Source organism: Rousettus aegyptiacus, unplaced genomic scaffold (assembly GCF_014176215.1).
Source record: "Rousettus aegyptiacus isolate mRouAeg1 unplaced genomic scaffold, mRouAeg1.p scaffold_m13_p_5, whole genome shotgun sequence".
NCBI lineage: Eukaryota > Metazoa > Chordata > Mammalia > Chiroptera > Pteropodidae > Rousettus > Rousettus aegyptiacus.
Window position 1 is genome coordinate 99,683,865 of NW_023416308.1, and position 6,106 is coordinate 99,689,970.

The window sequence follows — 6,106 nt, forward strand, 5'->3', positions numbered from 1 at the left end:
ACAGTTAGTGAATTAGATTCAGATCAGTTATTTCCTGTTCATCTTTCTCACCAGACTGTAAACTCTGTCTTTTTCATCCTTGTAATCCCAGGGCCTAGCATGGCATTCAACAGGTAGAAAGTTTAATTCAGGTTGAATGGATGAAAACAGAGAGTCATTTCTGTTTATAAAAGAACCAGACATATATATAGGTAAACACTCATAAAGACATTTGCTCCTAATTCATGTTTGTCTCTACTTCTCCCTCAGATGGGCTACTTTACTTGTTTTAAGTCCAAAAGCTGGTAAGGGTTTCAAGTACGCTGTATTTGCTTCTGCTATCCTATTTTATTTTTCTTTCTTTTGGACTTGGTCCGGTTATAACCTAATGAGAAGACCAAAAGTATGAGGTTACCCTACTAGCATGGCTAGGATTAAGGTGAAACAAGAGAGTTACTTACCTGGGGCACAAAATTTAAGGGGATGTCCCCCCAAAACCCTTCAATAATTAAGATTATATTTTAATGCAATATTTTAAAAAATCAAAAGTGATGCAGAAAAAAAAAATCCACAATAAATAAAATACCAACATCCTAAAAAAAAAACAGGATCTCACAGTGCTCTGTAAGCCATATTAGATCCTAAGGCCAAAGGAAAAAAGGTTTACCTAAACACATGTGTTTGTTTTTCTTTTTAAATGATTATTTTCCCTCCTGGAAAGCCAGGAGGGGTGCTCAGGCAGAGGACTTGTTTCTCCCAGGTGGCCTGACCCAGAGCTCCTGCCATCCTCCCTAGGCCCTCTTTCCTAGGCGGCCAGGCTCTGCCACTTTCCACTCTGGGAAATCTCATCAGGTTGCTGGCCTCCTCTGCAACAGCTCATGCCTCCCTGGGACAGGTGGTCTCAACACAGCCTCCGTCTTTCTCCCTAACATAGTATGAAGCAGGTGAGGGAGGTGGGGGGAATGATGTAGGTGAGCAGGACCCAGGAGAGACTTTTCCTGGGCTATGGCTTCCTATCACCATCCCCGCACCCGGCCCCCCCCGCCCCCCCCCACACACACACATGCCCTCAGTAATGGCTGGAAAAAGGCTAAGAAGAGGAAGCCCAGGACCTAGTTATTTGGGTCCTCTGGGCTAAGGTCGAGGGTAAAGGCTTCAGAGGTTGTGTGCCTGAATGGGAGAAACAGTCCCTCCAAGTCTGCTAATGTTTTGGAAGCTAGTGTCTAAAGGGCATAGAAGGATTTCACTAAAATAGTATTTGCTTGCCATTAATATTCCTATGGTAGATGAGAAAGCACAAGTTTCTGAAAGAAGAGTTCTTCTGTGGCATTTAAAAAAAAGGTTTTCCTGTTCTCTCGGGAATAGAGATGGATAATGCTTAAGACATAAATATACTTACCAGTTCTTTTTAGAACCCCAGTGTCACCTTGGTCTGTGGCAAGCAGTTAGCGCACAGTGCCCTGCCTCTAAGTAATTGTATCATAGCTTCGTCAGCATCAGGGTTCCCTTGGTTATTCTGGTAAATCCCTCAGTCATTTATTCATATCTTATTGAGTGCAAGGGTCTGGGCTAGGGACTCTAAGGGATCGAGATGAACATAGTGCAGGTCCTGCTTTGATGTAATTACTCTTCAGAAAGTGAGAGATATACTTGCTAACTGTTGGATTAGGGAGAGACAAATCCACCTGGCCCTTGTGTCTCATTTTCTCCCCCATTCTCATGGTTTAACAACTAGCTGCCTCAGCAGATCTGAGTTTGCTGAGAGGCAGGACTGGTAGTCACCGGATTCTGAGCTTTAGAGGCTCCTGCTAAATGGTGGCCTAGCTGTCCCCACCCCCTCCCCACTCCGCCATGTATAAATTGCCATAGTTTAGCAACCCGCTCTACTGAACTCTTTCTGGTTTGTGTCTAGTCTTCCTCTGCCTAGTCTAGGGTCACCTCTCAGTGGGACAACAGAAGATGAGAGTTGGCATGGGGAGTAAGATGGGGGTGGGGGTCATGTGCATGCTTCTCCTTCTCAGCTTGTACCCCGCCCCTGTTTTGTATTTTATGCTTCATGGCATAGTAGTGTGTGTCCTGGGCCCCTGAACAGTAGCTGCATGAGGGTTATACCCCACTTTGTCTCATGCTAAGTGTTTCTGGAACAGGCCCTGACCAATAGGGCCTCTCAGGGGCAGAAAACATTGTCAGGAAATTCTCACTGGGTCCGGTCAGGTCACAGGGTGGCTGGGACTGGACAGCACAAACCCTGGCGTCAGCTCTCCTGGTTGTGCTGAGGCAGCTTAGGCATCTGGGAGCTCAGGAGATGAGGGCGTAGAAGGACCACGGTAGAACTGCCAGACACCAGCTCCCCAAAACAAGTGTGTTACCCAAAAGAAAAACCCTGGGCTGAAAGGCTGCTGGTGATTGGTCCAAAGGAGGCTTGCCTCTGCAGAGCCCAGGAAAATTCAGGAGGATGTTCATGCTTTATGGTTGAAAGCAGGGAGAAGGATAAAATTACAGGGATGTGTGAAGATTAGAGGCTGCCACTGCAGTTCAGAATGGCAGCCAGGCTAATAGGTAGTTGCAAAAATATGGAATGGATTTTGCTGCTCCTGTAGAGTAAAATACAGACAAACCTATGGCTAATAAGAAGCCTGGAATAGCTGTAAAGGATTTAAAGGTACAGTTCCAGTGATTATTGAAACTAGGTTCCGGGACTTGGTCCCTTGCTCCACCCTTAGGTGAGACTTTAAATATTCCTCAATTTGCTAAGCTAAAGTCTGTTGTTTTGTCTGGAATATATATATACATATATATATATATATATATATATATATATATATTTTGCAGCCTCTGTAATTAATGTGAACTTTCCAGATGCACCCTGTGAGTGGACCTACCAATTGGATACATTTAAAGTGTCCCCGTTGTGACTTCTAAAATGGTAAAAACTGAGGGTGTGGCCAAAATGGCCCGGAATCCCCAAGTTTGCCAAGATTGTATCACTTAACAATATCTCCTACTAGCGGCAGAGAAAATGCCAGTATTCTCATACAAGATGTAATACAGACCAGGGTGTCAAATAATGCCCTCTACCAATGCAGTAAACATGGGCCGGGAAAGCCACTGGTGTTTAGAGTCTTACTATATCCTTTTGAGGCTTAAACAGGTCAGTTCGTCCACTGTTTTTTCTGTAGTGCAGGACAGACATCATAAGGGTGCCTGAACCAGTGACACTTGGTATGCAGGCTTGGATGGATGAATGCTATTTTTTTTTTTTTTCTTCCAGGAAGAAGGGAAAAATCAGTCTCTGACCTGTGCTCTGCTCTGTGCCCCAGGAAGCTATGAACTCCTTCGACTGGGATCCCTTGTCATCTGGCTTCTGGATGGGTTCAGCCAATGGGAAGAATTGGCAGGAGGGTTGGGAAAGGCCGGAGAAAAGAGGAATAAGGGTATGTAATCTCCACCAGCTGGGGTTTGGGCCATGGCTGTATTTTTCTGGGGAGATCACTGCTATCGCTGCCCTCGTTCACATCTTCCGCTTGTCCAGCTCTGGTAACCCTCCCCCGCCCATTGCTCTTTCAGGGCTAGAAACAGCTCCCTTCTGAACTAATGCCTGGGCACTTTACCGTCCTAATTGGTTCCTTCATCGTCCTTGTACCCCTGTCAGTAATCTCATTGAATTCTGTTCCTTTATGGCCCTCTGAAAGTTTTGGCTGTTTCCCGACTGATGTCACTTGCCTTCACCCATCCAGGCAAGGACTACGGTAACGTATTCCCCAGAAGTACATTATCAGTGAGTTGAACTAATGCTAACACAATGAGAACTGCTGCTTAGGGACAAACGCTCTGCCACGTTGATGGCACAAGCACTGAATGTACTGCACGCATTCCATTGCATCCCATCTTGGAAAAGTTGACCAAAGATGGATCAACTTGGAAACTTTGGGAGGAGATGTATATGTTTCCTGCCTTGATTGGTGATGGCACCATAGAGTATGTATATGTCCAAAGTATACATTAAATTGTGCTTTTTTTTGGTATATCAGTTATACCTCAATATACCTATAACAGAGAGAGAGAGAGAGAGAGAGAGAGAGAGAGAGAGAGAGACAGAGAGACAGACAGAGAGAGAGAGACAGAGAGAGAAATGATTCTGCCATTCATATGACCTTCCTGGGGGCTTCAGGTATGGCTAACCAGCTAACAATAGGAATGGAGACCCAATCTCTGGTCTAGTTTGGAAATGATACTCTCCATATGTAGGAAATTTTACTATAATCTTTATACACCAGATAAGCAACCATATTTGAGGAGGGAACACCTGTGTGAAGAAGGCTTGAAATCAATCCAGTCATCAGTAAAGCAAACCTTGTTCTGAAGCCTATCTCCTTCAAACCCGTGGAATTACAGATATCGGTGTTCAATCTCATGGCAGATTGGAGACTTTGGAAATGAGACTCCAGTTTCTTGTCAGCCAAGTCGGCAAGACTTCCTTCTGTTGCCAAGGCTGAAACTAGCCCATTTTCGAAAAATGACTCTGTTATCTGATACTCTGACCTTGCATTGGATCCTAAACTGTCTGAACTGAAATACCCAGAAAGTTTTATAGAAATACAGAAATGGTACCTCCCATCAAGGTCCAAGCCTAATTCCTGATACCTTAGCCAACTTCAGGAACAGGTGGTTTCCCACCTAGTAGACACAGACCCACCTACTGTTACACTTAAGTTCACTGATGAAATAGTTTGCTTCTGAGACAGCCAAACACCATAGAATGCCACAGACATAAATTGCTGAGGCCCACAGCACTAGACTTGCTAAATAATTGGCTAAATTTCAGGTGTTGTTTGTGGCTATAGGGCATACTGCTCTAAGATTAATGGAAGCAGGCTTTCACACAGTGTGTCAGTTAGGAGCATCTAAGAAACAGATGCCAAGATAGGATTAGATTGATGAGAGATGTATTGGGGGTGAGGGAGAGGGGCTTGCGAAGAATAAAAGGGAAGGAGGGAGAGTGGGCAAAGAGGACCTTCAGACCATGATGCAGTTGTGATGCTGAGAAAAGAGAAGGCAAAGGAAGAAGGACTGGGAGGGAAGAATCTTACTGGATTGCAGCTCTGAGAATGTCTCAGCTAGGCCGATAAAGAATCTCAAAGCCAAAGCTGCCCACCAGAGAAGTCCGGAGACACACAGGATTTTCCTGCACTAATATCCCTTCCTGGTCAGTCATAGGCTGGGAGCAACCCACAGAAACATGACTTTGGTGCAATAGCATGGTGGGCAACGTAAGGAGAACTATGTAGATCAATGGAATAAAATCGCAAGTCTAGAAATAACCCTGTACATTTAACTCAATTGCTTTTCAACAAGGACGTTAAGACAATTTAATGAAGAAAGAATAATATTTCCAGCAAATAGTGCTGAGACGACGAGATAGTCACATGCAAAAAAAAAAAAAAATTGATCCTTAGCTTCACACCATATACAAAAATTAATTCAAAATGGCTCAATGATCTAATATTACAGCCGAAATCGTAAAACTCTGAGAAGAAAACATACAGGTAAATCTTCATGACCTTCATAATGGATTTTTAGACATGACACTAAAACGATGAGCAACAAAAGAAAAAGTAGATAGCCTGAATTTTATCAAAACTAAAAACTTTTCTGCTTTAATGGACCCTATCAGGAAAGTGAAAAGAAAACCCATAAAATGGGAGAAAATATTTCCGAAATATATATCTGTTAAGGAACTTATTTGTATATATGTCTGCCCCACCTGGACACAAACTCTATGTCATGAAAGGGAGTGGGAGGAGGTTGAGTCCACCTCTTCTAGGTGGCCCTGAGAACTCTGGGTGTGCGTCCTTGACCCCTTTCATAATGGTCCCAAACACAAAGGCACGTATCTACATTGTCTCTAATTTTTGCAAGTGGTTATTTTACACTGGGCCACCTTAGGGGTGGGAAACGTTTCTTAGGGATTATGTCAAGAGCTGGCGTCTGGGTGACCAGGATCTCAGGTAACTGCAAGCCCCAGAGTGGATGAGGCGGCCTCGGAGTTCAGGAAACGCCGCCTGGAGGGAGGCGGGGTTCGGGGAGGGGGCGGTCTGCTCTGAGATCCAGGAGGGAAGTGGTGGAG